The 8,101-nt window shown below is 36.1% G+C and overlaps 1 pseudogene; it reads left to right on the top strand.

Annotated features, from left to right (window-relative positions):
* Positions 1-1,330: 1,330 nt before the first annotated feature.
* On the top strand, positions 1,331-7,854 carry LOC149154108 (putative pre-mRNA-splicing factor ATP-dependent RNA helicase DEAH5 pseudogene; annotated as a pseudogene).
* Positions 7,855-8,101: the final 247 nt, after the last annotated feature.

Raw genomic sequence — 8,101 nt, 5'->3', positions numbered from 1 at the left:
TTTCATATGTGTCAAACTAGTCATAATATTATCACCCAGATCGCAAATATAAGAATTCATGGATAAAGGGCATGGATTTTTTAGGTTTGAAAGTTGTAAAGTGTCATTGGTGAAACAAGAGGAGACCTATGTTTCAATATTCCTATTGATTGAGGTTGTTTCTTATGTGGACCAAGTGTAGGGACATATAGGGTAGATCATGTCCTCAAAATGTATGCCATTAGGGAAGCATTCTTTTGCTTGTTCCTTATCAATAAATTTCATCAAATAGAAGTTCTTTTTTGTCACCATTCTCTTCTTCATTCACCAAGTCAACATATTCATTGATTGCCTCAAAGAGACCCATTTCGTTCTCAAGGCGAATATCTACCACAAAGTTTTTTTTTTATATTTCACTGGTACCCTGGAACATGACTGTAATTAAATTAATGTTTTGTTCATTATCACACTCAGTGTCAAAGACCAACATATCATCAAAGCAGAAGGCATAGGATAATGCATGTGTGAGAAATTGTTGATTTCATGATTTGCAAAATCTGGGCAATAAGAAAAAGTTTTTTCCACCTTATGGCATGCGTAAGCTTTTACCCCCACTTAAAAAATATTAAAATAATTAGTTTGTTTTCATATCCATGACTAGGGATGACTTGTTTGTTGTGTTAATGTATAATGCATCTTGAATAGGCTCAAGTATACTCATGGAGGTTTCACCTTGCATTCTTTACAATTTCTGGACCAAAACTGATTTTCAGAGGGGACAAAACCATCATGTGACAAATTATTATCGGAAATTCCCAAATCTGTACCAAAACCATCATGTGACAAAATGTTATCATAAATTCTCAAATCTGTACCAAAATTACTCAATTCCTTTATGAAAACTGAAGCTTGGGTCTACTCCTCAAACAAAAGAGGGCTTGTATTGGGGCTAGACATGGACATAGGTTGTGCAACATCTACCTTTCCTGAGAATATTTCAAGATCTATGCCTAGAACCAGAATTTGACCTTGCATTGAATTTGGAAATTTTTCTTCAATTGCTTCTTCATCACTTTCAAATGGAGGACCAAAAATGCTTTCTTCTTGACCTTCCATTGAACTTGGAATTTTTTCTTCAATTTCTTCTTCATCACTTTCAAATGGAGGACCAAAAATTCTTTCTTCTTGACTCATTTTTATCAACTTTAAGGTCCGGGGCCTTCATCAGCATGGTGAAAATTTTATTTTTTTCAACATAGGGAGACATCACTTCCTTCGCAACCTTCCCTTTCCAATGTTCTCAAGCTATCCCTTTGTTAGACCAAACTACAATAAGGAGCAAAACCACTATATGAAGGGTCCTGAGTTATTTGGGGTTTATCAAGGTAGGGTTTATAGGGTAATGGATACATGGTTCTTTATTCCATTGAATGATTTTCAAGGGAAAGAGGGTTTGGTCCATATTTCATAGATTACAAGAAGGAGGGTGGTTAATGAAAAGGAATCTGTTAAGAGAGATCAGGAGGTTTGGGTCAAAGTCATTTCTATATCGGGACAAAAAATGGGCCTTTCTTTCAGGGATGTTCATCAAAAAACTGGTGAGGACCTTTTTCCAATGAAGAAAAGCAATGATGATGATGCTCTCAGGGCCAATCCTCTTAGTTCCAATCAGCCTCCCATAAAGAGGAAGATACTTTCAAGTATCACCATTGTGGATGAGCAAGAAAACATGCCTTCATAAAGGCCCCTTAAGAGAATGATCTCTCTCGAGATGTGGGAAGCAAAGTAGCTGGTTTCATTCGGGGTCTTGGATGTAAGGGAATATCCTATGTATGACGAAGATGGTGATGGCATGCTTTACTAAGATGAGGATACTATTGAGGAGGAGCTTGGGATCGAGTTGAATGAGGATGAACCTACTTTCCTGCAAGGGAAGACTCGTTACTTGAACAATGTTTCACTTATGAAGATTGTGAATAATCTAGATGGTTCACTTCAGAGAGAAGTGATGATGTCATCAATTCTTGCGAAGGAGAGAAGGGAGATTTGAAAATAGTAGTAGAGGACCATGCTAGATTCCATTCCCAAGGATTTGAATCAATGTGGGAGGATCTAATGCCAGAGACAGGTGATAGGCATCTTGCACAATAGTTAAGAGGGGTGGGGTTTTCTGCTTATGATATGTCTGAGTGGAAGAAGATTTCTTTTGGAAAAGAACCAACATTTAGATAGCGGTCAAATCTCTTGATTCAGGAACATAGGTAGAGCCTTCCCATCTACAAGTTAAAAAATGAATTGATCTAGGCAGTGAATGACAACAAATTTCTCATTGTCATCAGGGACACTGGATCTGGAAAGACCACTCAAGTGACCCAATATTTGGCAAAGGTAGATTACACTACTAGAGGTAATATCGGTTCTACCAAACCTCATAGAGTGGAATGTATGTCTATAGGAGAAAGAGTAGCAGAGGAATTAGGATGTCGTTTAGGGGAGGAGGTTGGGTATGCCATTCATTTTGAGGATTGCACTGGGTCAAAGGCTGTGATTAAGTACACGAACGATGATATGATTCTTAGAAAGATTTTAGTTGATGAAGAATTGTCTTAGTATTCAGTAGTCATGCTTGATGAGGCGTACGAGACGAAAATTCACACATATGTGCTGTTTGGGTTCCTAAAGCAGTTGGTTAGACGCATGCTTGATCTTCGATTAATTGTCACCTCTGCCACTCTGGATGTTGAGAAATTCTCAGGATATTTCTTCAACTGCAATATCTTCACTAACCCGAGGAGGAATTATCCCATAGAGATATTGTATAGCAAGCAGACAGAGAGTGACTATTTGGATTTTTCATTGATCATGGTCTTGTAGATTCATTGTTATGAAACCATCTCAAAAAAATATAGAAAAGATAGATGAATGCCTTCTAAATCAGCCTCTTCGAGGGGGGAACCTCCTTTGCATTACACAAATGAACAATTCTTGGATGATACAAATGACAAAACCTACTTTCTATATATAGGAGTCTAAGGGGTCATAATATAATCAGAGCTGACATAATAATAATAATGTAAGGGCATAATAATAACAATAGTGGGATTCTATGGGGCACAATAATAATAATATGGGGACTACATGGGCACAACAATATAATAAGGGGGTTGTACTAATAACAATAACGGGTTACACTAGTAGTATAGGGACCTAACATGCCCCTCTCCTTCAAAAAGTGTTGTCTTCAATGCTTGAGTAGTTCTTGATGCTTCTGCATAAAATTATTATCTTCCCATGTGGAATATTCAGCGGGTAAGTTCTTCCACTTGATGAGATCCTCTGAAATTGATCGATGTCATAGCTTTCGGGTTCTTGTTTCTGTGACTGCTCCAGGCTCCAATATGATTTTTCCTTCCTCGTAAAGTTCTGGCAATATTGTTTAAACTGGGATATTCTTCAACTTTTGAATGAGTGGCCGCACTTCTTTGTCCTCCTTCCATTCATCGCTTGCTTCATTTATCCAATCTAGTTGTATAATAGAAATAGCACAAAACAATGCTTCCACATCCTTATCCTTTCTTGAGAGTGCATATGCCACAACATTTTGCTTCCCTTTTTTGTAGATGATTTCAAAGTCATAACCCAACATCTTTGTGACCCATTTTTGTTGCTCTTCAGAGGATAATCCTTGTTCTAAAAAGCATTTAAGACTATCATGATCTGTTTTTACCTTGAAGTGTCTTTCCATTACGTAGGGTCAACATTTCTTAAGTGCATGTAGTATTGCCAACATTTCCTTCTCATAAATAGATTTGTGTAAATACTTTCCTTTGATTGGATGAATTTCGAAAGCAATGGGTCTTTCATTTTGCATTAAAATAGCACCAATTCCATTTCCTGAATTATCACATTCCACAATAAAGGTTTTTGTGAAGTTCAGCATAGCTAAGACCGGTGCTTGGCACATTGCCTCTTTAAGATGTTTGAAGGCCTTTGTTGCTTCTGGAGTCCATGAAAATGCATCTTTCTTCAACAATATTGTTAGAGGTCCTACTATTCTCCCATAATTCTTAACAAACTTGTGATATTACCCTGTCAACCCGAGAAATCCTCGCAGATTCTTTATGGATGAGGGGATTTTCCATTCCTTAATGGCTTTAATTTTTCTATGGTCTACCTTAACACCTTCATGATATACAATATGACCCAGATATTCCACCTCTTGTACTCCAAAGAAAAATTTGGAGCTTTTTGTATATAATTGTTTCTCCTCCAATAGTTTGAGCACCCTATCAACATGTCGATCATGATCCTTCCAAGACTTGTTGTAGATTAGTATATCATCAAAAAATACTAGCACAAATTTTCTAAGGGTTTGAAAATGGAGTTCATCAAACCTTGAAATGTAGAAGGTGCATTTGTAAGGCTAAAAAGCATGACTAAAAATTCATAATGACCATCATGAGTTCTAAATGTTGTTTTTAGAATGTCTTCAGTCTTCATTCTGATTTGATGATATCCTGAACAAAGATCCAACTTGGTGAAGTAAATTGGTACATGCAATTCATCCAATAATTCATCAATGACAGGAATGGGGAATTTATCTTTAATAGTGAGCTTGTTGAGCTCCCTATAATCCATACACATGCGCCATGACCCATCCTTCTTGTGCATCAATACTACTAGAGCATAGAAAGAACTTTAATTAAGTTGAATTATACTAAACTCTAGCATTTCTGCAACCATAAGTTCAATTTCACTCTTTTGGGCATATGGATATCTATAAGGCCTGATGTTTGGAGGAACACTTCCTAGAATGAAATGAATAGAATGATCATGATCACAAATAGGTGGGAGGCCTTTGGGAGTCTCCAATACTCTGGAATGATTATCCAAGACTTTTTGGAGATCTAGAGAAATATATGATATCAATGTGGGAACCTCTAGCGAACATAATTGTGCAATTACGCTTCGTTTTTATTTCTTTAGAAGATTTGTCAATCCGTTATAGCTGATTATCTTTCCCAGTTTCCCTGTGATACCCCTTAATTCAACTTTCTTTCCTTCCGAAGAAAATTTTATGAAAAGTTCTTGAAAATTAAAAGCTATTGTACCCAGGGATTGTAACCATTGGACTCCTAGTACAACATCAACACCACCCATTGGAATGGAAAGCATTGGGCTATTCAATACATATTCTCCCATGGATAACTTGATATTATGGAACTTTCTAGAGAAATTTATGGTTCCTCCACTTTCAGCCATCACTTGACACTCTGGTGTTGGATATAGGAAGCAATTCAATTCCTTGGCTATCTGACAATGAATAAATTATGCGTACTGCCCGAATCAATCAACACTATTACCCTTTTCTTCTTGATATTTCCTTCTATCTTAATAGTTTGAAGAGTGGTAATTCTGGCCAATGCATTACAAGATATGGCCGAATTCATTTCTTCTTTTTCGATGTGATCTTTCACTTCTTGAACATTTTTCTTCTTGATATGTTCTTCTATCTTGAGAGTTTGAGGAGTGGTAATTCTTTCCTATGCTTTACAAGATATGGTCGGATTCATTTCTTCCTTCTCTGGGGTTGGTTCCTAGTGTGTATCCTCTTCTTTTGATGTTTCTTGATCCTTTTCTTCCTCCTCTTCACAATCTATGTAAAATAATTTCTTCTCAGCACACTTATGACCTTTAGTGTATTTGCTATCACAAATGTAACAAAGTATTTTTTCTCTTTTTTCTTCCAATTGTCGTCGTGTAAACCTTGTAGTTTGTGGAAGGCTAGAAGAAAAAACACTTCCATATTTATAGTTGTGAGTGGTAGGATTCCTTGTTTCCATAATTCCACTTTGAATTTTTCTTACCAACCTGAATGCCTTCTCTAATGAGTCAAGTTCCCAAAGATGAACCTCATGTTGAATGTTATCCTTTAAAGTCCCTATGAAGACATCAATCCTTTTCTTCTCTAGAATATCATTTACCCTTATATTAAATTTTTTTTAATCCTCAATGTGCTCTACCTTTGAACCCATTTGTTTGATATTTAACAATTGGCTAAAGAGGGTGTTACTCTTTGTATCCTCATAATGTTCTATCATTTCTTTCGTGAAAATTGACCAAGTGATAAATGATTTATGAGAACACAACCATTTATACCATAAAAATTGATCCAGTTCTAAATACGAAGATGTGATATGTAACTTTTTTAACAGTTGCACCACATGTACATCAAAATATTTCTCCATATGTAGTATCCAATATACCGGATCCTTGCCATCAAACTTCCTCATATTTCCTTTTCTTGATTTTAGGAGCTCGATGTTGAAATGACTGTAACTCTGTAATTTCTACTTTTCCAATTTTGAAATCACGACCTATAGTAGCCCTCTGCGTCCTCTTTCCAATGCCACTATTCTGATCAAAATTGGATTCTCCAAGAAAGAGTAATGCACAATCTCCCAAGATGACCTAATTATTACATTTTCAGAAGATCAAAATTGTATGAAGTGCCACGTGTCACTATTTTTACCTTCGGATCTGAAAAATATAAACGGGAAACTACGATCCAACCTCTTTCTATAACTTCTTACAAAATTTCAATCTGATGCTTGGAGAGAAATTTATGATGATTTTCCCAAGGTCACTTGTTTAATATGTAATTCGGGAGTCTGCAAAAACCGTAATTTCCTCAGATTATATATCTTAAAATATAGTGAGATAAGATCTGAAATTTGGACCGGAGGTTCATACTGCTTTCTTCTTAAATGGGTTTTTGTTTTAACTTCTGAAATTTCATAGCATACAAGTTATAGCGACACTTCCACGATGTGTTGTTTTAGATGAAATTCTAGATCTCGCAAAAACCCTAACTTCCTTAGATCATATCACCGCAAATATAGTGATACAAGATATGAAATTTGTATGCAAGGCTTAGCAAGCTTTCCTCTCAAATGGGTTTCTTTTTCAGCTTCTGAAACATCACAAAAAAAAGTTATAGTGAAAATTCCACGATGACCTATTTGGAGCAGCGAAACCCTAGAATCCAAAGCTCTCATACCAAATGTTACGAAACCAGCTCACAAAAAGATAGAAAAGATAGATGAACGCCTTATAAATTAGCCTCTTCAAGGGGGAAACCTCCCTTATGTTACACAATTGAACAACTATTGGATGATACAAATGATAAAACCTCCTTTCTATATATAGGAGTCTAAGGGGTCATAATATAATTAGAGCCGACATAACAATAATAATATAAGGGCACAATAATAAGAATAGTGGGCTTCTACGGGGCATAATGATAACAATATGGGGACTACATGAGCAAAACAATATAATAAGGGGGTTGTACTAATAACAATAAGGGGTTACACTAGTAGTATAGAGACCTAACATTCACTTGATAGAACCGAAAGGTGATATTCTTCTCTTATTAACGGGAGAGGAGGAAATTGATATTGCATGTCAGCTTTTATATGAGTGAATGAAAGGACTTGGAAAGAATGTTCCTGGACTCATGATCTTACCGATATATAGTGCTCTTCCGAGTGAGTTGCAGTCAAGAATTTTTTAGCCTGCTCCTCTAGGAAAAAGAAAAGTGGTTGTGGCCACCAATATTGCAGAAGCTTCTTTGAACTTTGATGGAATCTATTATGTTGTTGATCCTAGATTTTCTAAGTAGAATGTATACAATCCAAAACTTGGTCTGGATTCATTGGTCATTACACCAATTTCTCAAGCATTGGCTAAGCAACGTGTTGGACATGTTGGTCGTACATGTCCTGGTAAGTGTTACAGTCCTTACACAGAAGTTACTAAGGTGTTCTTTTTTATGGTGACATTTTATTTTCTTTGTTTGTACAGGTCATCTAGCCACATAGTGGCCACTATCATCCAAGTGAAGAAAACTTGTTCAAGTTTCTTGTTTTTATGGGGGAAAATGGCTTCGACATTGCTAATGTTGAGGTATATGTCATATAAATTCTTTATAGCTTACTTTAGTTTATATTATAGTGTTCATCGTCTTTCATGGCTTACACTTTGCAATGTATCTTCTTTTGTTTTCAGAAAAGGAACTCAATATTTATGGTAAGAAGCAAGAATTAAATAAAGAGGAGAA

This window comes from Pinus tabuliformis, chromosome 9 (genome assembly GCF_031772625.1).
Source record: "Pinus tabuliformis cultivar Carrire ecotype Pingquan chromosome 9, CPIR1, whole genome shotgun sequence".
In the NCBI taxonomy this organism is placed as follows: Eukaryota; Viridiplantae; Streptophyta; class Pinopsida; order Pinales; family Pinaceae; genus Pinus; species Pinus tabuliformis.
Note: the sequence above shows the minus strand (reverse complement) of the source record. Positions and strands in the feature narration are given on the sequence as shown.